The 26,713-nt window shown below is 37.6% G+C and overlaps 1 protein-coding gene across 7 annotated transcripts in view; it reads right to left on the reverse strand.

The window, feature by feature from the left end:
* LOC309636675 (uncharacterized protein) overlaps positions 1-26,713 on the reverse strand; it is a gene marked incomplete at its 5' end in the record, with an annotated part of 137,895 nt that overhangs the window by 85,348 nt on the left and 25,834 nt on the right. The window contains one exon of one of the 7 annotated variants that reach the window (XR_014250143.1): positions 24,362-24,620. The exons of the other annotated variants lie outside the window; for them this stretch is intronic. Of the gene's footprint in view, positions 1-24,361; positions 24,621-26,713 lie in introns of those variants that run through there. 7 annotated transcript variants of the gene reach the window in all.

Raw genomic sequence — 26,713 nt, forward strand, 5'->3', positions numbered from 1 at the left:
CAACACTATGATTTTTTTTCTATAATATAGCATATTTAACTGTCTATCTTCCCAAATAGGCAACAGTTCTGTGTTGTACCCACACACTAAGCTGATCCATGTGTGAACTGAACTCAGGCATTTTTCTCTTCCATCAGCTCATAGGTGTGAGTTGATAAAGAGGGGCTGGTGCAAGTGGTGGATAACATAGGGGATCTGGACTATTTGTTCATATAGCTTACTTGTGTTCTCTGATCCTGTTCATTTTCAGTCTTGGATGAACCATTTCCATCCTATGATGGGGTTGTTCCTGGCCCAACCTTATGACTTGCTGGGTCTGACAAAACCAAGATCATGATGAGTAGTCCTGAGTGCCTTAGTGCTCCACAATCAGATGTCCCCTCTACCAGAGCCTGGTAGCATGCTAGAAGTTGTTCTCCAAAAGGTAATCATTCTCCAATGCAGATGATATGGCCTTGTTCATGAATACCAAGGGTCTGTGTTGTTTTCCCACTGCAACTTGCCATAAATACAGGAGGGCACTTATACCTCAAACATTATAAAGTTTTCAAGGTGTTTCAAGTCCTCAGAAACAGGGCTGCTTACACTGCAGCCTATACCTGCTACAAAGCCCTTTCCTATTTGGGGCCTGTTAAAGTGTAGCTTTTCTCATTCTCTAGTATATGGACCAGAAAAATATTCTCATATGTGAAATATGCTACACCTAGAACCTGAAAAGGCTATCAAGACTGTCATTTCCTTTGTACTGGGAGATAAAATATGAAATGATTTGTTCTTTACTTTGTTTTTTTTCCCCTCTCTTTCTTTTTTATTTAAATTTTATTGGAGTATTGTTGATTTACAATGTTGTGTTAGTTTCAGGTGTAGAGCAAAGGGAATCAGTTATACATATACATATATCCACTCTTTTTTAGATTCTTTTCCCATATAGGCCATTACAGAGTATTGAGTGTCCTTTACTTTGGATGGATGTCCTGGTATGCCTCTGACAACTCGATCCCAAATAATTTCTCTGATGTAGTGAGATCCTGAATCTTCATAGAGTTTGTCTCCTGCTCTCTCAAGCACATGTGTCTCACATAGACTTCCAATGTGCGATGCACTTCTTGCTTACCTGGCCTAATTAACTTGACATTATCAAGATAACAGTTCATGTCTCCAGACTATATTTTGACAGCAAGTGAGGCAAAACTGTTAAATGCAGATTCTTGTACTTTCCATAAATAAAAACTGTTTCTGATTCTCTTTTCTGATATAGAGAGAAGATAATAAATTTGCCAAATCAATGGCTGCATACCATGTGCCTGAGGGCATGAAATCTGCCGAGCAAAGATACCACATGTGGAATGGTGGCTACAGGTTGGACTGCTACTTGGTTACATGTATGATGGTGAACTGTCATCCTCCAGGATCCATCTAATTTTTTCAGGGTCCAAACAGGGAATTAGATAGATATATAACTGGGAGCATTACTCCAGCATCATTTAGATTTTTAAGGATGGCATTAGTTTCTGCTATCCTCCTTACTTTGGAATATTATATATATATATATATATATATTTTTTTTTTTTTTAATTCACTAATTTGGCCAGGTATGAAAGGGGGGCCATTGCAAAATGTTGCATCTAGCCTTCTCCCACTATGATAGCTCTACCTGAGAGGTTAAAGATTCAATGCAGTGCTTGCACCAACTATCAAATATGCCTATTCAAATTATAACTTCAGTGACTAGGGAAATGACAACCATGTGAGTTCGAGGATCTCAAAGGACTTGCTTTGAGCTGGACCTTGGTCAGGACTCCATTTATTCCCTGGATCTCATAAGCATCCATGTGGGTCAGGGGTGGAATTTGACACTTTGAGTCTCTGGATATTGATATCAACTCAGACCTTACGTCTAACAAGCCGCAAAATATTTTTGTATTACTCATTCCCTGTATGCATTTAAACTAGAACATGACTATTTCTCTCTTTGGAGAATGATCTTCTCCTTGGAGAAGCATACTATTGCTGTGAAATCACCAGGTCCTTCATCCTTAGAATCCATGCTCTTCTTCAATCATTGGGCTTCAGGTCCAAACACTGGCTCTGGTCCCAAAACTTGGCCAGTGATTATGGACTGACTTTTTGTTGGGGAAACTGCACTCAGTCTCCCTCACCATCCATCCTTGATTTCTTCTGAGGATATAAGTTGAGCAGTACCCTTGTTGGCTGTCCACTTGTTTTTCCCCTAGCATACTGATTCCATTTAGAATCTCCATAATGGTCTGTGAATCATACCCCCTTGGCTGCCACTCTAGCCTTACTGGTCTGTTTTTTAAAATATGTATTTATTCATTTATTTATTTGGCTGTGCCAGGTCTTAGTTGTGGCATGCAGGATCTAGTTCCCTGACCAGGGACTGAACCCGGGCCCCCTGCATTGGGAGCGTGGAGCTGGACCACCAGGGAAGTCCCTGACATTGCTGGTCTTTATGACAATTATATTCAACTGGCTTCTTAAAGTTAAGTGCTACCATTTGGCCTCAATTGTTTTGGTTCCTATCATCCCCATTGCTGTCGATGAGCCTCATTCTACAATGGTCTCTCCTACCATCAGCCCTGGTCTACAGAGGAGAATCTCCTCTCAAATTTTTAGTGATGTTGGTGCCCCTCCCGTAAGTACATTCCTTATAGCCTTAATAAATGGTATATATCTTCTGTCCCTTCCTCCTTGGAGGAATCCACCTTCTCTTAAGCTTCAAATAATTTTCATAAATAGTTTTCCAACCAAAATGAATGATTACAGCAGTTTATAACACCATAAGAAATAAGGCATCATGAGCAAGAACCAGCAGAAATAGAAAAACATTCAGTAAGACTTTAGATATTGGAAATTACCAGATGTGAAGTATAAAACAAGCATCCTATTATGTTTAAGAAAATGAATGATGAATTTGAAAATACAGAATGAGAAACTATATAGAATGAGTTATATATTTGAAAAAGAAACAACTAAAACTTATGGGAATGAAAAAATTCAAGAATTAGAAAGAAACTAATAAAACCTAATTATAAGGATAAAATACTAGGTTTAAATAATAAGACCTAATCTGATGCGTTTTCCAGCCTTACATAGTCTATCCACTCTACATGCCTACTTCCCTGATCTTTAAATCCCTTATTCCACCATAGGAAACCTGGCATTTCAACCTCATTTAGCATGAACCACTGCTTTCCCCGTGTTTCTAGAAGTCGCTCTAATAGAAATTTTTCATCATCTCCTAGGGTCCTGGCTAGGGTATAAACTTTGCATATTGGGGTGTACTCCCAAATCATTAAAATCTCCTTTCTTCATTCTTATGTGCCTGTCCTTTTGCTCAAGCACCCTCAGAATCCAGTCTCACATGTACTCCTCTGGATCCTGCCTTCCCAGGTTAGTGAGGCTATGCAGCTCTTTTGGGTATAGTCCCTTTCCTCCCTTTTCAGTCTCAGTACTTCCCAGCTGGATTATGCTATTATGTCATTCTAATTAATTATATTTGTAGTGGTGAGGGGGGCATGTCTTCAATCAAAGGTGAGTGGGTACAGAGAAAGGTGGCCAGTTCTGCAGGCTCAGAGGTTTCATGGAAATCTAGGAATTTAAGATTTCTGGGGCAACAAGTCAGATGTTCTCACTACATATATCAGGTTCGTATTCCTCCACAGCAGACTTGCATTGACTGGGAGTTTAACCCTCACTGAAGTTCAGCTACTCTGATGATTATGTATTATGTCTGACCTCCCTCTGCAGGAGATAAAGGCCACTTTGTATGTTACAAAGGAGGCCTACTGGCTTGCACACTGGCTTTCAATTGGCTATTAATTGGTCTTAGTTTTTTGTAGTCTTTTTTTTTTTTTAGAGTGTAAAGCGAACTTAGTAATAGCCATCTGATTTCGCTGTCCTTATAATTACTTTTCTCTCATACTTTTTGAATGCTTGATATATAGATCCAGCTAGTTCATTTTCTTCCACCAATTTACCAACCCAACTTAATGCCAGCAAAAGTTTTAACTACCGGACCACCACCATATGCCCAGGACTGTCTGTGCTCTACCTATTTCCAGTGATGGAGTTGACATTGCCAGCCAGGCATCAACTGATTTCACTCCAAAACCTAATCACCTGCTTTCTCAGACCATTCTAGGGACCAATTGTTGCAGAGTGAGTTCTCTGGGAATCAGAATCTGATATGAGGTTTTTTAAGCAGAATGTTTATCAGGGAATATCCTAATGTCAATATCTGTGGGAGAGAGGGGAAGGGTATCAGAAGTGAGCAGAGAGAGAAGTTCATCTGTAATGCAGGTTCAACAACAGACTTCACAAGAAAATGCTGGAGCAGAAATGGCCCATGAGAGTTGTCCTGCACTGAGCAAAAATGGTCAGACCTTTATGCCACTGTCTTAATCAGTAAGTGGATGTGGGCCAACATGGGAAGAGTGTGAACTTGGGCAGGGGGCCTCTCTGCAACTTTGCCAATCCAGAAGGGTTGGTAGCTTAATGCTGTTTGCTAACTGCACTCCCAGCAGTTAACGCAACAGGTCCTTTATTGAATGGAGATCTGGGAGCATGCCAAGGAGTCCACCACAAAGGAGAGCCAGTTTTCAAATCGAGACAGTCTGATTCAAGAGTTTTTACTCTTAATCTCTATACCATACTCTCTGTCTACAAGGTGCTAGGCATTTCTAACACTTGGGCATACAAGAAAATTAAAGCACAGCAGAGTCATGCTACTCACCTAATATAATCTGAAATTGAACCTTAATTTTCTTAAAACCAAAAGTTTATGGATCATTTGATTTCTTCTATACCATCCAAATATCATTTATCCTACTGTGAAATTTTAAAACAGTGCTCATGGAGTAATTTCCATAATTTTAAGTGAAAATCTCTGGATTTTTATGTAATCAATCACTTAGCTCTAATGCCAAATGTTAGATAACATCAACGAAAATAAAACGGCTAAGTGACAGTTTCATGCTACAACATTTTCAAACTAAAAATAAGCACAACTCAGCATATTTTCATGTAAGTCATGAACAACATGATTCTGAAACACTCCATAAAAAATAGAAATTTGGTTTCTGAACATGGCTTATCTGGCATAGTAGCAACATAAGCGAGCATTCATTAAGTATACTTACAAAGATGAAGCATGGCAAATCAAACAGTATTTGCAATTTGAATTTTAACTCCTCTTTCTGTCATTTATAGTCCACAGGAAGATGGCTTAAATCAATCTTTCTAAACCCTGATCTTCTATTATATTGTTTCTTTTATCATACCCATGCTTGGCCCAATGTGAACTACATTCACCAATTCCCTGAAGATGCCCCACAATTTCCTGCTTTTCCTGTGTTTTTTGATCATCTTATTCCCTTTGCTCTACTTTGTACCTCTACCCATTTTGCCAGTTAAACATATTTTGTCCTATATCAACTGAAACATCATTTATCTTTCAACACCTATCTCAAACTCCACAAATTCCATGAAGTCTTTCCTTGACCCCATCAATCAAATCGCAGATACCATACATTCACTGCCTCCAATGTGCCAAGCATTTTATGTATAATCCTTAGATCAACCTCACAAGATTGGTTTTATTTTCAATTTATTTATGGGGATATAGTCCTCACCTACTTTGCCTAAAGTCACAGAGCTTAGAATGACCAACCATCTTGTTTGGGATTCCAGGAATTGAGGTGTGGACTTTTAGTGGTAAAACTGGACTGAGAAACTTCTCCAGATATTGAACTTTCAGTGCTAAAACTGAGAAGACTGAGTGGCTTCTCGGAATGTAAAACCTTCAGTGTTAAAGTTAGTATTGCCTCCTCTACGAATTCTGTTTTTAATTCCTATGATATCTTTTGAAAATTCTTTCATGACAGTTGTTATATCTAGCATCGTGTCATAATTATCTGTTTACTTGTTAAATTTCCCCCAATAAGCTCCTTAAAGAATGGGGCTATGGATCTCAGATAGCAATTAGTATAGGATTGTATACTTGGTCCCAGTACTTTTCTGGTCTCATCACCTATTTCTTTACCTTCTCAGAGGCCTATCTTGACCACCTTATTTAAATCTGCAACCTACCTTCTCACCCCACTCTCCCAACCCCCTTAGGCTGCTCCAATTTTCCCTTCTGACATAGTACTATGACTTTCCAACATTCATGTCATGAACTTATTTATTATTAGCATTTGTTGTCTGGCTCTTCTTGCTATGACATAAACTCCACAAGGGTAAAATCTTTTGTTCACTGTGGTATTCCAAGAACCTAAATCAGTGCCAGTAATATAGAATATTTTCTGTAAATATTGGTAAATGAATGAATGAATTAGGTTATTTTATTATATGCATAAATGCACAAGAACTGAATTGGCCAAGAATGTATCAGAGTCATGAATAATGCAAGAAACTCATAGAGAATATGTCAGGATGGGGATTTCCTTTTAGCTAAAATTCAGTGTATTTATAGATGACACTTCCTGCCTCCTCAGCCTATAAAGACAGATGCTCCCATCCATCTCTAGAACTGCACTGTTCAATACTGCAGCCACTACCTATGGAGCACATGAAATGTGGCTAGCCTGAATTGAGATGTGATGTACACGTAAAGTACACACCAGATCTCAAACTCTGAGTATGAATAAAAGTAAAATATCTAATTAATATTTTCATATTGATTACATATTGAAATGGTGATTTTTGATATGTTAGGTTGTCTTAGTCTATTTGGACTTCTATAACAAATTACATAGACTTGGTGAATTTTAAACAACAGAAATTTATTATTCACAGTTCTGGAGGCCAGAAAGTCCAAGATATATATGTCAACAGATTTGATGTCTAGTGAAAGCCTGCATCCTGGTACATAGACAGCCATATTCTCCCTGTGTCCTCACATGGAGGAAAGGGACAAGAGTTTGCTGAGATCTCTTTTACAAGGGCAGCTCTGCCCTTATGACCTAGTCATCTGCTGAAGGTCCCTCCCATCAATTTGGGGGTTAAGATTGCAACATGAATTTTGAGGGAGACACAAACAATAAGTCTATGGATAGATGAAATTAATATAAAATAAACAAAACATTGGGTTAAATTAAATTTCACCCACTCCTTTGTACTTTTCTTTTTGTTGTTGTTGTTGTTATGTAGCTTTTCTTTTTTTTTTAAATATCTTTATTGGAGTATAATTGCTTTACAATGTTGTGTTAGTTTCTGCTGTATAACAAAGTGAATCAGCTATACGTAAACATGTATTCCCATATCCCCTCTCCCTTGTGTCTCCCTCCCACCCTCCCTATCCCATCCCTCTAGGTGGTCACAAAGCACCGAGCTTATCTCCCTGTGCTACACAGCTGCTTCCCACTAGCTATCTATTTTACATTTGGTAGTGTATATTTCTCAAGGCAACTCTCTAACTGCGTCCCATTTTACACTTCCCCATCCCTGTGTCCTCAAGTCCATTCTCTACGTCTGTGTCTTTATTCCTGTCCTAACCCTATGTTCATCAGAACCTTTTTTTTTTTTTTTAGATTCCATATATATGTGTTAGCATGCAGTAATTGTTTTTCTCTTTCTAACTTACTTCACTCTGTATGACAGACTCTTATGTCCATCCACCTCACTACAAATAACTCAGTTTCGTTTCTTTTTATGGCTGAGTAATATTCCATTGTATATATGTGCCACACCTTCTTTATCCATTCACCTGTTGTTGGACACTTAGGTTGCTTCCATGTCCTGGCTATTGTAAATAGAGCTGCAATGAACATTGTGGTACATGACTCTTTTTGAATTATGGTTTTCTCAGGGTTTATGCCCAGGAGTGGGATTGCTGGGTCGTATGGTAGTTCTATTTGTAGTTTTTTAAGGAACCTCCATACTGTTCTCCATAGTGGCCGTATCAATTTACATTCCCACCAACAGTGCAAGAGGGTTCCCTTTTCTCCACACCTTCTCCAGCATTTATTGTTTGTAGATTTTTTGATGATGGTCATTCTGACTGGTGTGAGGTGATACCTCATTGTAGTTTTGATTTGCATTTCTCTAATGATTAGGGATGTTGAGCATACTTTCATGGGCTTGTTGGCAATCTGTATATCTTCTTTGGAGAAATGTGTATTTAGGTTTTCTGCCTATTTTTGGCTTGGGCTGTTTGTTGTTTTGATATTGAGCTGCATGAGCTGTTTATATATTTTGGAGATTAATCCTTTGTCAATTGCTTCATTTGCAAATATTTTCTCCCATTCTGAGGGTTGTCTTTTCATCTTGTTTATGGTTTCCTTTGCTGTGCAAAAGCTTTTAAGTTTCATTAGGTCCCATTTATTTTTGTTTTTATTTCCATTACTCTAGGAGGTGCATCAAGAAGGATCTTGCTGTGATTTATGTCATAGAGTGTTCTGCCTAAGTTTTCCTCTAAGAGTTTTATAGTGTCTGGCTTTACATTTAGGTCTTTAATCCGTTTTGAGTTTATTTTGTGTATGGTGTTAGGGAGTGTTCTAATTTCATTCTTGTACATGTAACTGTCCAGTTTTCCCAGCACCACTTATTGAAGAGGCTGTCTTTTCTCCATTGTATATTCTTGCCTCCTTCATCAAAAATAAGGGGACCAGATGTGCATGGGTTTATCTCTGGGCTTTCTATCCTGTTCCATTGATCTATATTTCTGTTTTTGTGTCAGTACCATACTGTCTTGATTACTGTAGCTTTGTAGTATAGTCTGAAGTCTGGGAGCCTGATTCCTCCAGCTCCATTTTTCTTTCTCAAGATTGCTTTGGCTATTTGGGGTCTTTTGTGTTTCCATACAAATTGTGAAATTGTTTGTTCTAGTTCTGTGAAAAATGCCACTGGTAGTTTGATAGGGATTGCATTGAATCTGTAGATTGTTTTGGGTAGTATAATCATTTTCACAATGTTGATTCTTCCAATCCAAGAACATGGTATATCTCTCCATCTGTTTGTATCTTTTCTTTTGACGTGGCTATTACAAACTTTAAAATTATATGTGTCTAAGGGCAGTACTGTTTGAAACAGTTCCATGGCTAATGATGCAAAAATCCTATGAGGGAGATACCATTAATATTACCATTTGATCTCTGAAAAAACTAGGGTTCACCATGTTTATATAATGTTCATGGTCAATCAGCCAGCAAATTGTGAAGTCAAACTCAGTTCACTCTGATTCCAGAGTCTAAGCTCTTACCCAACGAGCTATAAAGCAGAATTAAAGGCATGTGCTAGAACACAATAAGCAATGAGGCAAGTCCATTAGCCACTGGAAAGTTGGAGTAAGGCCTGACTATGAAGGATTCAAAGTGAGGAGTCCAACTATAAACCCCCACCAGAGGAAGAACAGCAGCTAAAATGACTTTAATCAATAACAAAACTATATTGTCTCCATTTCTTTATCTCCTTTCACCCCTGCCAATACAAGGCCTGCTTTCATTAAGGTCACCAGCGACCTCCAGGTTTCTGAATGCAATGAACCCCTTTCAGTTTCCATCTTACTTGACCTCACAGCACCATTCAATCATATCATGTGTACCTCATATAAGTGGGATTATGCAGTATTTGTCTTTCTGTGACTGGCTTATTTCACTTAGCATAATGTCCTCAAGGTTCATCCTTATTGTCACATAAAGCAAAATTTCCTTCTTTTTTAAGGTTGAATAGTATCTCATTGTATTTGTATACTGCATTTTCTTTAGGCATTTATCTGTCAATGAACATTTTAGTTTGTTTCCACATGTTGGCTATTGTGAATAGTACTGCAATGAACGTAGGAGTGCTATATGTATTGTACATATTTTATGTATTAAAAATTTGTCAAGAGGGTAGATCTCATGTTAAGTGTTCTTATCAAAATAAAAATTTAAAAAAATACAAGGCATATTATACCATTCTCCTTGAAACATTTGCTTCTTGTGGCTCAAAAGACTCAATTCTCACTTTCCATTGCCCTTAAGATAAAGTCTAAAACCATAACATAAACTTCAAGGGCCTGCATGATCTTAGCTCTGCATACCATGCAGTCTTATCTCAAACCACTCTCCTTATATGAACAAGATGTCTTGCCCACTGCTACATTCCCATCACCTAGTGCAGGGTCTGGCACATTCAATACCCATTGAATGAAATGAAAGAATCCATGCATCACACCCCATCAGGCCTCAGTGACTGCTCTCAGGCCCTCTGCCTAGAACACTCTTTCACTCTTCCTTCCCAGGTCACATGCTGATCATTCTTCAACTTTCAACTTTAAATCTTATTCAGGAAGCATTTCCTGACTATCCAAATTAGGTTACATCCCTCCATAATAAGATTTAATAAAAATCTTTACTTTGCTAACCTAGCACTTAAAATGATTTCACTTATGTCAATTTCAAATCTACCCCCAACACTACAAACTCTATACACAGAGTTTGGATTTTGCTGTTGCTGTTTTAAGTGCTTTAATCACAAGATCTGGCATCTAGTAAAGACTTAATATCTATCTGATGAATAAATAAATAATGAGTAAATAAATACACAAATAATAAGATGGGTCATTACAAGTCTTTTTACCTACAGTTAAAAAGTAAAACATGATTAACAGCATAAAGTAAATATTTTTCATCAATTAGAATAAAATCCATTATAATCCAACTGAATAAAACCCAAAGTCACAGGTGATCATATCACACAATTAAAAAATCCTTGATCCAGAAGGTGCGTTAAAGCCTTCTGGTCTATCTTCTCTATTTCCTTCATTCATTCATTCATTCTTTCTTTTTTCATTCATCTGTGTGGCAATTAGATGTGGTGTAGAAATTAGGAGCATGGACTCTGAAATCAGACTGCCTGAGTTTGAGTACTGAGTTTGCCACTTGTTAGGTGTGTGACATTGGATACGTTACTTAATCTCTGTGCCTCAGTTTTCCCACCTTAAAATGGGGATTAAAAATAATATCAATTTTATAAAGTTGTACAGGTAAAATGTTTAAATATTACCTGGTAGATAGTAGTACATAAAAATATTAGCTATAACTTTTATTACTGTTCTTCAAGCACTGTAATACATACCAGGAATACATAAGTAAGACTGGAGCCCTAACTTCAAGTGCTCATAGCCTAACAGAAGAAGTTTAAAATCGAAGAATCTCAGGTCTAGAGAGATTTTACATACTACTGTCTTCTAATGAGAGCATCTCTTTCCTAACATATGGGGAAAATAAGTTGTATTTATATAAATGAAGTCTTGTTATTATTAGCAGCAACTGTTAAGATTATCAATGCACCTGTGTTGTGCAAAATTTACTTATAAATAAAATATATTCACATATTCTTTTCTAGATGGGCATGTCAAATAGAATCTACTAGACATACTTAAATTAACTACATAATACTAGACAACACACTCCCCACAAACGTGATGTAACCTTATTTTTCATATTCCCTTAACTATTCGCAAGCTTTGTGTCCTTTTTAGAACATAAAAGGAATACTATATTTAATTTAAAATGCATAAAAGAACCAGAAGTAGTAATCTGGCTAAGAATACATAATCTGAATCTAATCATGAAAAAAAATATCAGACGAACTCCAAATACGAAATGTTCTATTAAAAACAAACCAAAAAAGGACTGTATTTTTCAAAATGTCAACGCAATTATAGACTAAGTCTGTGGATATATTCTAATTTAAAGAAGCCTAGAGAGACATGACAAATAAATGCAATACCTGATAGTAGACTATCTGGTTCTGAGGGGGAGAGAGAAACGCTCTAAAGGACACTTTCGGTCAACTGGCAAAATTGAATATGCATGGTACATTAGCTGAAACTATTACATATATTTTAAATTTATTGACTTTAGTAACCATACTGTGGTCATGTAAGAGAATACCCTTATTTTTAAGAAATATTCATTTAAGTATTTAAGAATAAAGTCATAATATATGCAAGTTACTCTCCAATGGTTGAGGGAAAAAAACACATTGAGTATAAATGATAAATTGAGTGGGGTAAAATACTAACAAATATATAATATAAGTTTATTAATAAGCATAGGCAACTAATATATAAGTTTATTAATAAGCATAGGCAACTAGGTACAAACATTTAGGACAACGGCATTAGAAATTTTTCCAGGAATGTAGTATTCACCCTCACCATAAAAAGGTTTGAAAATATGTATTTTCAGAGATACTTAAACACCCCCAACAACAACAACAACAAAAACGTCTCTAAATAGGTATAGTTTTTTCATGTTGCTAAGGTCAACAAGTACCTATTTATAATAATCATTATTAATAATCAAATAACAACCTACAAAGACTAAGCTATTCAGATTACTTTAAGAAAGAGACACAGATGTAGAGAACAAACTTATGGATACCAAGGGGGGATCGGGGGGTGGGATGAATTGGGAGATTGGGATTGACATATATGCACTACTATGTATAAAATAGATAACTAATGAGAACCTACTGTATAGCACAGGGAACTCTACTCAGTGCTCTGTGGTGACCTAAATGGGAGGGAAATCTAAAAAAGAGGGGATATATGTATATGTATAACTGGTTCACTTTGCTGTACAGCAGAAACTAACACAACATTGTAAAGCAACTATACACCAATAAAATTTTTTTTAAAAAAGAAAGAGTATAAAAAGGCCTCTAAGAAGCTAATATAATCTTACAAAGCTCATAAATTTTACTCAGAGAAGCACTTTTCAAATTCCTTTTTACAAAGTGTTTTAAATACAATTCTAGCAAGCTTGATTATCTTGTTCTGAAATTCATTGTATCTTAGAAGTGTAAAATTAAAATGTATAAGGGTAGATACACAGACAATCACAAGAAGTGATATAATAAAAGGCAAAATGACCATTTAAAATAACCACAAGAATTCATAGTGTACAGGAACTAGCAAATTTATGACCTGTTTATATAGGTCATTTAAATACATTGGAATGAGCCCGAGATACCACTATATTTTAGAAAATATAATAACAAGTGGTATATATGACAATGATGGAGTATAATGAACCATTTATATTTAGTGAGTATCAGTGGTATTAACTTGGTATAGGGGTGTGCTTTTGGGTCTGGTTACCATGGTTTCCAAACTGTGTGCTAAGATGCTCTGAGGTGCACTACAGCAAACTCAAAAGGGTGCCTGGGATATTGCAGGATATTTTAAACATTCAACGGATATACAGCAGCATCTGGCAGACAACATGCAAACCTCTGGTTTGGGACAGTTCACAGTTTCATCAGTAGATCATGCCGCACTCCTTCAGATGTTGTTTTATCTTTGCAAAGCTGGGATTTTAGCAGTTGCTGTGATTAAAAGCAAATGCCACATAAAAATCCACAAGAGCAGGAAATGACAATGGCAGTGTCTAATGTGATTTCAAGACTTGAGAAGCTGTTCACTATCCAACAAGTGCATGCAAACTATTAGTAAGTAAATATGATTATTTAATAATAAAATATTACTTTTTCTTTCAATCTAAATGCATTTTTTTCGGAGAGTTACTAAATTATTAAGACATAAACACTCATTAAACTGTCTGGACTTTACTTAATTAATGGAAAGATTAAGTATTTCTTTTCACTTAGAGGATCTGTGAAAAACTATGTAGACACTAAGAACACTTGTGAAACAAGAAAGTTTGAGGATCTCTGCCTTACACAACCTGCTCCTCAGTTACCACTCTGGCTTCGCCTTCTAATACTCTCTCCCTTCTTACTCTAATTCCAGTCATATTGGCCTCCTGATTGTGCCTCTAACTCACCAATCATGCTCCTGTCTCAGGGCCTTTGTACAGGCTGTTCTTTCTGCCTAGAACACTCTTCATCCAGTTACCTGCTTGGGTAACACTCTCTCTTTTTTCAAATCTTTTCTCAAATGCCATTTTTTCAATGTAGCCTATTCTGGCTATTCTACTTAAAATGGCAAACTGCTCCCTCCATCCCCAAGTCAATTCTTTTTTCATTAAAATTGTCATCTTCCGAAATTCTATATAGTTTACTTATTAAGTTAATTTATATAAAATTATCTATCTCCATCTATTAGAATGTAAGATCTACAAGAGCAGGAGTTTTTGTCCACGTTTTTCAGTGATATATCCCAAGTGCCTAGAATAATAGTACGTGCCTAGCACATAGTATGCCTTCAATAGGTATCTGTTGAATAAATTATCAAATTAAATTAAACAAAAAAAAATGAGATCAATTTTTAAGAGAAGAAAAGAAGCAGAGGAAAGGCATGATGCAAGCTCTTCACCAAACCTATAACCTCTTCTTCCTGGGCATTTAGCCAACCCTCCTTTTTCAGCCTGCCCAGCAGCTAAGTGTAGCCATGCGACTAAGTTCTGAACAATGGAATGTGTGCACAAATGATGAGCACTACCTACAGGCAGGCCTGCTCACAAAAACCCAGGGTAAAATTCTCCATTTTTTCCCTCATTTGGAGGCTAAATACATAGGACTCAGAAAATTTAGAAAATGTAGGTGAGTCACAAATTATAAGGAGCATCTGTCCTTGAAAGACCATGAAGAATGTTGTCTGCATGAGAAACACCTTGATTAGACTTCCAGTGAGTAAGAAATTAAAATCTACTGTGGAAAGTCACTGGGACCTGAGACTATAGCAACAGAGAGCAGTCCCTGATGGTTTGAAGATCATATACATTAAGGAGGTTCTCTACTTCAGTGGAATCTTACAAGTAAAGGAATATAAGGGGGAATAATTTGACCCCATAAGAAAAAAAAAAAAAGACAGTAACTCAAAAATAAGAATCAGCCATATTTAAGTGCCAGTTTGTTGGAAATAAGCAAGGAAAGAATCTTTAAAGTAAAATGAATTTACTGAAATTTATTTAAAGTGATTCAAAGTTGCTAATGAAACAGAGTCAATAGTAGTCAAATCATTTGGCAAAACTTGTTTTTAAAGTGCCATATTTCCAAGGTAAAGGAGAAGAAGTGAAAACAAAGAACCCAATTAATAAATCCAAAGAAAAATTGTACCATTAAAGATATAATTTCATTTAAGTCTGAAATATATTTTACATTTGATATATTGATTGAACTTTTCGTTATTGCATAAGATTCTCAGTAAACTGGTTTTACTACTCTAAGAGTGTCACCAGGCTGGTCATCAAGGGGACCTGGGAACTCGCCTGATGACCAAGTTCCAACCCAAATATTCACAGAGGATCTTCAAGAAGGGGGAGGAGTAGGACGTGGAGATCACCTTCCTTCCCACAAATACATCAAGAATACATTTACCTTTGGACAATTCCTACAGAGCACATACTGAACGCTGGTTGAAACCTCAGACTTCCCAAAAGGCAAAAAACTCCCCATGTACCTGGCCATGTGGCTGAAAGGGTCTTGGTGCTCCAGACAGGTGTCAGGCCTGAGCCTCTGAGGCGGGAAAGCTGAGTTCAGGACATTGGACCACCAGAGACCTCCTGACCCCACGTAATATCAATCAGCAAGAGATCTCCAAGAGATTTCCATCTCAAAGCTAAGATCCAGCTCCACTCAAAGACCAGCGAGCTCCAGTGCTGGACACCCCATGCCAAACAACTAGCAACACAGGAACACAACACTACCCATTAGCAGAGAGGCTGTCTAAAATCATACTAAGTTCACAGACACCCCAAAACACACCACAGGATGCGGTCCTGCCCACCAGAAAGACAAGATCCAGCCATATCCACCAGAACACAGGCACCAGTCCCCTCCAACAGGAAGCCTACACAACCCACTGAACCAACCCTACCCACTGGGGACAGACACCAAAAACAACGGGAACTATGAACCTGCAGCCTGTGAAAAGGAGACCCCAAACACAGAAAATTAAGCAAAATGAGAAGACAGAGAAATAAGCAGCAGATGAAGGAGCAAGGGAAAAACCCATCAGACCAAAGAAATGAAGAGGAAATAGGCAGTCTAAGTGAAAAAGAATTCAGAGTGATAATAGTAAACATGATCCCAAATCTTGGAAATAGAATGGAGAAAATATAAGAAATGTTTAACAAGGACCTAGAAGAACTAAGGAGCAAACAAACAATGATGAACAACACAGTAAATGAAATTAAAAATTCTCTAGAAGGAATCAATAGCAGAATAACTGAGGCAGAAGAACAGACAAATGACCTGGAAGATAAAATAGTGGAAATAAGTAGCACAGAGCAAAATAAACAAAAAAGAATGAAAAGAATTGAGGGGAACTATGGAGAAGATGGAGGAAGAGTAAGACATGGAGATCACCTTCCTTCCCACAGATACAGTAGAAATACATCTACACGTGGAACTGCTCCTACAGAACACCCACTGAACGCTGGCAGAAGACGTCAGACCTCCCAAAAGGCAAGAAAGTCCCCACGTACTTGGGTAGGGCAAAAGAAAAAAGAAATAACAGAGACAAAAGAATAGGGACGGGACCTGCACCAGTGGGAGGGAGCCGTGAAGGAGGAAAGGTTTCCACACATTAGGAAGCCCCTTCGTGGGCAGAGACTGCGGGTGGCAGAGGGGGGAAGCTTTGGAGCCACGGAGGAGAGCGAAGCCACAGGGGTGTGGAGGGCAAAGTGGAGAGATTCCCGCACAGAGGCTCGGTGCCAAGCAGCACTCACCAGCCCGAGAGGCTTGTCTGCTCAGCCGCCAGGGCAGGCAGGGGCTGGGAGCTGAGGCTCGGGCTTCGGTGCTAGCTGGGAGGGAATCCGGGAAAAAGTCTGCAGCTGCCGAAGAGGCAAGAGACTTTTTCTTGCCTCTGTTTTGCGGTGCACAAAGAGAGGGGATACAGAGCACCGCCTAAACGAACTCCAGAGACGGGTGCGAGCCGCGGCTATCAGCGTGGATCCCACAGCAACAGGGGCACAGAGGGAAAAACGGAGAGATTCCCGCACAGAGGCTCAGCACCGAGCAGCACTCAGCAGCCCGAGAGGCTTGTCTGCTCACCCGCCGGGTCGGGCGGGGGCTGGGAGCCGAGGCACAGGCTTCAGTCGGATCGCAGGGAGAGGACTGGGGCTGGCAGCGTGAACACAGCCTGAAGGGGTTAGCGCACCACAGCTAGCCAGGAGGGAGTCCGGGAAAAAGTCTGCAGCGAAGAGGCAAGAGACTTTTTCTTGCCTCTTTGTTTCACGGCGCACAAGGAGAGGGGATTCAGAGCGCCGCCTAAACGAACTCCAGAGACTGGCGTGAGCCGCGGCTATCAGCACGGACCCCAGAGATGGGCAGGAGATGCTAAGGCTGCTGCTGCCGCCACCAAGAAGCCTGTGTGTGAGCACAGGTCACTCTCCACACCGCCCCTCCTGGGAGCCGGTGCAGCTCGCCACTGCCAGGCTCCCATGATCCGGGGACAACTTCCCCGGGAGAACACACGGCGCGCCTCAGGCTGCTGCAACGTCACGCCGGCCTCTGCCGCCGCAGGCTCGCCCCGCATCCGTACCCCTCCCTCCCCCCGGCCTGAGTGAGCCAGATCCCCCGAAGCAGCTGCTCCTTTAACCCCGTCCTGTCTGGGCAGGGAACAGACGCCCTCAGGCGACCTACATGCAGAGGCGGGTCCAAGTCCAAAGCTGAACCCCAGGAGCTGTACGAACAAAGAAGAGGAAGGGAAATCTCTCCCAGCAGCCTCAGAAGCAGTGGATTAACGCTCCACAAACAACTTGATGTGCCTGCATCTGTTGAATACCTGAATAGACAACGAATCATCCCAAATTCAAGAGGTGGACTTTGGGAGCCGGATATATTAATTTTTCCACTTTTCCTTTTTCTGTGAGTGTATATGTGTATGCTTCTGGATGAGATTTCATCTGTATAGCTTTGCTTTCATCATTAGTCCTAGGATTAGGTCTGTCCATTTTTTTTTGTTTTTTTTTTTTTACTTAAAAAAATTTTTTTCCTAATAAATGTTTTCTTAATAATTTTTTCCTTATATTCTATTTTTAGAAATAAAACAAATTTTTAATAACTTTTTTCATATTTTTTATTTTAAAAAATTAAAAATTTTTTTCTTACTAATTTTTTAAATTTTTTCTTATAAAAAATTAATAAATCTATTTTTAAAAATTTAAAAAAAATTTTCTGAATACATTTATTCTTAATAATTTTTTTTCTTATTTTTTATTATAATAGCTTTATTTTATTTTATTTTATCCTCTTTCTTTCTTTCTTTCTTTCTATTTTGTTCTCCCTTTTATTCTGAGCCATGTGGATGAAAGGCTCTTGGAGCTCCAGCCAGGCATCAGGGCTGTGCCTCTGAGGTGGGAGAGCCAACTTCAGGACACTGGTCCACAAGAGACCTCCCAGCTCCACGTAATACCAAATGGTGAAAACCTCTCAGAGATCTCCATCTCAACATCAAGACCCAGCTTCATTCAACGACCAGCAAGCTACAGTGCTGGACACCCTATGCCAAACAACTAGCAAGACAGGAACACAGCCCCATCCATTAGCAGAGAGGCTGCCTAAAATCATAATAAGGCCACAGACACCCCAAAACACACCACCAGACGTGGACGTGCCCACCAGAAAGACAAGATCCAACCTCATCCACCAGAACACAGGCACTAGTCCCCTCCACCAGGAAGCCTACACAACCCACTGAACCAACCTTAGCCACTGGGGACAGATACCAAAATCAACGGGAACTACAAACCTGCAGCCTGTGAAAAGGAGACCCCAAACACAGTAAGATAAGCAAAATGAGAAGACAAAAAAAACACACAGCAGATGAAGGAGCAGGGTCAAAACACACCAGACCTAACAAATGAAGAGGAAATAGGCAGTCTACCTGAAAAAGAATTCAGAATAATGATAGTAAAAATGATCCAAAATCTTGAAAATAGAATAGACAAAATGCAAGAAACATTTAACAAGGATGTAGAAGAACTAAAGAGGAACCAAGCAATGATGAAAAACACAATAAATGAAGTTAAAACTACTCTAGACGGGATCAATAGCAGAATAACTGAGGCAGAAGAACAGATAAGTGACCTGGAAGATAAAATAGTGGAAATAACTACTGCAGAGCAGAATAAAGAAAAAAGAATGAAAAGAACTGAGGACAGTCTCAGAGACCTCTGGGACAGCATTAAATGCACCAACATTCGAATTATAGGGGTCCCAGAAGAAGAAGAGAAAAAGAAAGGGACTGAGAAAATATTTGAAGAGATTATAGTTGAAAACTTCCCTAATATGGGAAAGGAAATAGTCAGTCAAGTCCTGGAAGCACAGAGAGTCCCATACAGGATAAATCCAAGGAGAAACACGCCAAGACACATATTAATCAAAATATCAAAAATTAAATATAAAGAAAACATATTAAAAGCAGCAAGGGAAAAACAACAAATAACACACAAGGGAATCCTCATAAGGTTAACAGCTGATCTTTCAACAGAAACTCTGCAAGCCAGAAGGGAGTGGCAGGATATACTTAAAGTGATGAAGGAGAAAAACCTACAACCAAGGTTACTCTACCCAGCAAGGATCTCATTCAGATTTGATGGAGAAATTAAAACCTTTACAGACAAGCAAACGCTGAGAGAGTTCAGCACCACCAAACCAGCTTTACAACAAATGCTAAAGGAACTTCTCTAGGCAAGAAACACAAGAGAAGGAAAACACCTACAATAACAAACCCAAAACATTTAAGAAAATGGGAGTAGAAATATACATATCAATAATTACCTTAAATGTAAATGGATTAAATGCTCCCACCAAAAGACACAGACTGGCTGAATGGATACAAAAACAAGACCCATATATATGCTTTCTACAAGAGACCCACTTCAGACCTAGAGACACATACAGACTGAAAGTGAGGGGATGGAAAAAGATATTCCATGCAAATGGAAATCAAAAGAAAGCTGGAGTAGCAATTCTCATATCAGACAAAATAGACTTTAAAATAAAGACTATTACAAGAGACAAAGAAGGACACTATGTAATGATCAAGGGATCAATCCAAGAGGAAGGTATAACAATTGTAAATATTTATGCACCCAACATAGGAGCACCTCAATACATAAGGCAAATACTAACAGCCATAAAAGGGGAAATCGACAGTAACACAATCATACTAGGGGAGGTTAACACCCCACTTTCACCAATGGACAGATCAACCAAAATGAAAATAAATAAGGAAACACAAGCTTTAAATGATACATTAAACAAGATGTACTTCATTGATATTTATAAGACATTCCATCCAAAAACAACAAAGTACATTTTCTTCTCAAGTGCTCATGGAACATTCTCCAGGATAGGTCATATCTTGGGTCACAAATCAAGCCTTGGTAAATTTAAGAAAACTGAAATCATATCAAGGATCTTTTCCAACCACAACACTATGAGACTAGATATTAATTACAGGAAAAAAAACTGTAAAAAATACAAGCACATGGAGGCTAAACAATACACTACTAAATGACCAAGAGATCACTGAAGAAATCAAAGAGGAAATCAAAAAATACCTAGAAACAAATGACAATGAAAACACGACGACCCAAAACCTATGGGATGCAGCAAAAGCAGTTCTAAGAGGGAAGTTTATAGCAATACAATCTTACCCTCAAGAAACAAGAAAAATCCCAAATAAACAACCTAACCTTACACCTAAAGCAATTAGAGAAAGAAGAACAAAAAAAACCCCAAGTTAGCAGAAGGAAAGAAATCATAAAAATCAGATCAGAAATAAAGAAAAAGAAATAAAGGAAACAATAGCAAAGATCAATAAAACTAAAAGCTGGTTCTTTGAGAAGATAAACAAAATTGATAAATCATTAGCCAGATTCATCAAGAAAAAAAGGGAGAAGAATCAAATCAACAGGATTAGAAATGAAAAAGAGGAGTAACAACTGACACTGCAGTAATACAAAGGATCATGAGAGATTATTACAAGTAGCTATATGCCAATAAAATGGACAACCTGGAAGAAACGGACAAATTCTTGGAAAAGCACAACCTCCGAGACTGAACCAGGAAGAAAGAGAAAATATAAACAAAACAATGACAAGCACTGAAATTGAAACTGTGATTAAAAATCTTCCAACAAACAAAAGCCCAGGGCCAGAGGGCGTCACAGGCGAATTCTATCAAACATGTAGAGAAGAGCTAACACCTATCCTTCTCAAACTCTTCCAAAATATAGCAGAGGAAGGAACACTCCTAAACTCATTCTGTGAGGCCACCATCACCCTGACACCAAAACCAGAAAAAGATGTTACAAAAAAAGAAAACTACAGGCCAATATCACTGATGAAAATTGATGCAAAAATCCTCAACAAAATACTAGCAAACAGAATCCAGCAGCACATTAAAAGGATCACACACCATGATCAATCAGTGTTTATCTCAGGAATGCAAGGATTCTTCAATATATGCAAATCAATCAACGTGATACACCATATTAACAAACTGAAGGATAAAAACCATATGATCATCCCAATAGATGCAGAAAAATCTTTCAACAAAATTCAGCACCCATTTATGATAAAAACCCTCCAGAAAGTAGGCATAGAGGGAACTTACCTCAACATAATAAAGGCCATATGTGACAAACCCACAGCCAACATCGTTCTCAATGGTGAAAAACTGAAACCATTTCCACTAAGATCAGGAACAAGACAAGGGTGCCCACTCTCACCACTATTGTTCAACATAGTTTTGGAAGTTTTAGCCACAGCAATCAGAAAAGAAAAAGAAATAAAAGGAATCCAAATTGGAAAAGAAGAAGTAAAACTGTCACTGTTTGCAGATGACATGAGAATACATACATAGAGAATCCTAAAAATGCCACCAGAAAGCTACTAGAGCTAATCAATGAATTTGCTAAAGTAGAAGGATACAAAATTAATGCACAGAAATCTCTTGCATTCCTATACACTAACAACAAAAAATCAGAAAGAGAAATTAAGGAAACACTCCCATTTACCACTGCAACAAAAAGAATAAAATACCTAGGAATAAACCTATCTAAGGAGACAAAGACCTGTATGCAGAAAATTATAAGACACTGATGAAAGAAATTAAAGATGATACAAATAGATGGAGAGATATACCATGTTCTTGGATTGGAAGAATCAACATTGTGAAAATGACTCTACTACCCAAAGCAATCTACAGATTCAATGCAATCCCTACCAAACTACCAATGGCATTTTTCACAGAACTAGAACAAAAAATTTCACAATTTGTATGGAAACACAAAAGACCCCGAATAGCCAAAGCAATGTTGAGAAGAAAAACAGAGCTGGAGTTATCAGGCTCACTAATTTCACACTATACTACAAAGCTACAGCAATCAAGACAGTATGGTACTGGCACAAAAACAGAAATATAGATCAATGGAACAGGATAGAAAACCCAGAAATAAACCCATGCATGTATGGTCACCTTATCTTTGATAAAGGAGGCAAATATATACAATGGAGAAAAGACAGTCTCTTCAATAAATGGTGCTGGGAAAACTGGACAGCTACATATAAAAGAATGAAATTAGAACACTCCCTAACACCATACACAAAAATAAACTCAAACTGGATTAAAGACCTAAATGTAAAGCCAGACACTATAAAATTCTTAGAGGAAAACTTAGGCAGAACACTCTATGACATAAATCACAACAAGATCCTTTTTGATGCACCTCCTAGAGTAATGGTAATAAAAACAAAAATAAACAAATGGGACCTAATGAAACTTAAAAGCTTTTGCACAGCAAAGGAAACCATAAACAAGATGAAAAGACAATGCTTAGATTGGGAGAAAATATTTGCAAACGAAGCAACTGACAAAGGATTAATCTCCAAAATATACAAGCAGCTCATGCAGCTATCAAAAAAACAAACAACCCAATCCAAAAATGGGCAGAAGACCTAAATAGACATTTCTCCAAAGAAGATATACAGATTGCCAACAAACACATGAAAGGATGCTCAACATCACTAATCATTAGAGAAATGCAAATCAAAACTACAATGAGGTATTACCTCACACTGGTCAGAATGGCCTTCATCAAAAAATCTAGAAACAATAAATGCTGGAGAGGGTGTGGAGAAAAGGGAACCCTCTTGCACATTGGTGAGAATGTAAATTGATACAGCTACTTTGGAGAACAGTATGGAGGTTCCTTAAAAAACTACAAATAGAACTACCATACGACCCAGCAATCCCACTCCTGGGCATATACCCTGAGAAAACCATAATTCAAAAAGAGTCATGTACCAAAATGTTCATTGCAGCTCTATTTACAATAGCCAGGACATGGAAGCAGCCTAAGTGTCCATCGACAGGTGAATGGATAAAGAAGGTGTGGCACATATATGCAATGGAATACTACTCAGCCATAAAAAGAAATGAAATTGAGTTATTTGTAGTGAGGTTGGTGGACCTACAGTCTGTCATACAGTGAAGTAAGTCAGAAAGAGAAAAACAAATACCGTCTGCTAACACATACATATGGAATCTAAAAAAAAAAAAAAAAAAAAGGTTCTGAAATACCTAGTGGCAGGACAGGAATAAAGACGCAGATATAGAGAATGGACTTGAGGACATGGGGAGGGGGAAGGGTAATCTGAGACAAAGTGATAGTGTGGCATTGACATATATACACTACCAAATGTAAAATAGATAGCTAGTGGGAAGCAGCCGCATAGCACAGGGACATCAGCTCATGCTTTGTGACCACCTAGAGGGGTGGGATAGGGAGGGTGGGAGGCAGACATAAGAGGGAGGGGATATGGGGATATATGTATATGTATAGCTGATTCACTTCATTGTACAGCAGCAATTAACACGACAATGTAAAGCAATTATACTCCAATAAAGATGTTTAAAAAAAATTACAAAATAAAAAAAAAAGATTCTTAATAAAGCCTATCCCTCTTAATTTTCCATGAATATAAATATACATATATATTATTGTTGAAAAACAAAGAATGTACTCATATTAACAGCAATTTATAAGATAAAGAAAATACAAGATATACAATTTCATATTGATCAAATAAAGTTAATTGCAAAATCTTTTAAATCCCTTGCCCAACCCATTATTTACAAAGATGTATTATATTTGTCTACTATTTTTTTTCTTTTTAAAACTAGATCATTTCTTTAAAATTATATTATCTGAGTTTGGAAGGAGTCATCATTTCCTCACCATTCCAATTATTATGAAAGCTCAATTTAACAAATGCAGGAAATATTTAAAAATAGGAAATAAAAGATAATTCCTCATTATATACAGTTACCTACACATACCAATTCACACATAGAAATAAAAGTCCCAGAAGAAGAAAGAGCTCCAATCTATTTGGGCTTTATTGCTAAGGAGGAATCCATACAAGCCTACCTCCTTCTCTTGTTCTCTTACTTTCCCTTCCCCATTTGTTCCTTTTCAGTCTGGCCTCTGCATTTTTGTTGCTCCACGTTAAGGCAGTTTCACTTTGAGTTTTCAATCAGTTATCATTTTGCCCAAATACTTCTCATCATCCTCTCCAAAGTCTTGAGCTTTTTTGGTAAAGATGAAAATCAGCTTAATAAAGGAAAGAAAGGAGTGAGGAAAAAAGTTAATAGCCGGTAAAAAAGTTAATAGCCGGCAATTACTAAGAAGGTGTATGTTAGTGGACTGAGGAAAAATAATTTTCGAGATTATAATCTTCAAAGAATTCTGAAATAGCTCTGAATACAGATCAATTTTTCACGTGAATATCTTTCTTCTGTGAGATGGTGATTAAAACCGTTCATAAAAATTATGGTTAAAATTCAAATTTCCAATTGAAATACATATGCACCAACCAAGACCAATGAATTAGTTGGGAAATATGCTATATGCTATAAAGGTAGAATATACTATTTTTAAAATATCGCAAATTATCCAAAACCCTGGCATATTATATAAAAGTAAAAATAAGGCTAGTAAGACTTCATATAATACATCATATTTGCAATGTTCGTCTTATAATTGTGTGAAACAAGTTATGTGTAGGTAGTAAAAACAAAAAAAACTATGAGAATGATCTTGATTTAGCTGGTCTAATTGCCCTTCCACTCTACCATTGCAAGGATGACCTTCCTGGATGAAAGAGCATCTTTCTTGGGCCTAAATTATATGAAGAGTTGTATTCCTCTCTTAAAGCTTAGTTAAATTTCACTAGTCAACACAGTCCATTCAGAGAATAGGAAGACAGTACATAAAGTTAGACTACGTAATAAAAATTTTTAAACAGTTGGTTTTATTTTCTAGGTACTAAAAAAATTAATTTCTTCTGAATCATACCAATATCCTCTATTAGTTTTGTACATAATTTCTAATACTCATAGTTGAAAACATCTATCTATAAATGGGAAGCTTTCCATATATAGTTTAGCAACACATAATTTAGACTGAATAAGATTAGTACAAAATAATTCTTTCTACTTTGTTTTGGCAGTAACTCACTTTTATTTCAAAATTTGATAGTACAGGAAAACAGATATCTAGTGAGATTGTGCTTTGTGCAGAAAAATAAAAGAATCTAATATATGATGTCTAGGAAGGTACTAGTAGTTGAGTGCAGAAGGAAAGGAGAAGCTCTCTTTTGGTCTCCCTTCTAAATTTACCCTTTGTGTCCAGTTACCCCTGACTAGAGAGTGCTCTTCTAACAAATATTATCTTCAGGGAAGCTGGCCGAAAATCATGGTACACAAAGCTAGAAAATACCACATAGAATGTTTAGTCCAATTGTTTAATGCCTTAAAAGCCCAGGCAGAAAACAGAAACGACTGGAGTGGAGTGTGTGTACCACAGCAGAGAGTGATCAAAGCCATTTCTCCACCTATGGTTTCAATTCCCCTTCCTTCCCATATGCTCCAGGATCTTACTCCTTCTTCCCCTGATATTTTCAACCTCTACAATTTCCATGGGCTCCTTCCCCTCATGCTATACACATCTTCAAGTTGCTCCTTCTTACAAAAATATAAAACCTTGTAGTTTTTACTATTCTTTCCCCTTTTCAATCAAAATTCTTGAATGGTCTGTTTATACTTCCTTTTTTTCTTCCAGAATAGATGTTAAATGCCTACTAGGTGCTTGGCCCTGTGAGATACATAGATAAATGGATGGATGGATAGGTCTGATAATATATATCTACATAATTAAATAGATAAATCATATGTATTATATATAATATATAATTATATTATTTGTATATATATATATATATATATATATATACACACATAGATATTAAGTACTAAAAACATAAATCAGTAATTTGTCCCTTTTGCTTGCTAAGTAATATTTCATTGAATGATTATACTGCAGTTGTTCATCAGACAATGGACTGTTTCTAGCTTTTGGCCAGAATACATAAGGCTGCTGTGAACATAACTGCAAACTTTTTTTGAACATACATTTTCTTGGGTAAATACTGAGCAGTGGCCTCTTCCACAAGGTAGACTAAGCACATTCCACCCTGTATCTCCCACTGAATGAAGCCATAAAATCTTGATAGAATGCACGGAGCATCTATTTGAGGACTTTGAAAAGTAAGTAGCATCAGGAAGGTTGAAGGAAAAAAAGACAAAACTTGAAGCACCACCAAACTGGAAGCGGGTTTCCCATTTTTACTTCAGTATCCTCCAGTCTGGATGCAAGACAGCCTGAAACCAGAAGTAGAAGAAGACAGGATGCATACAGAGAGAGCTCCAGGAGAATCTCTCT

The sequence above is a fragment of the Balaenoptera physalus genome (genome assembly GCF_965194825.1).
Source record: "Balaenoptera physalus genome assembly, chromosome: 10".
NCBI lineage: Eukaryota > Metazoa > Chordata > Mammalia > Artiodactyla > Balaenopteridae > Balaenoptera > Balaenoptera physalus.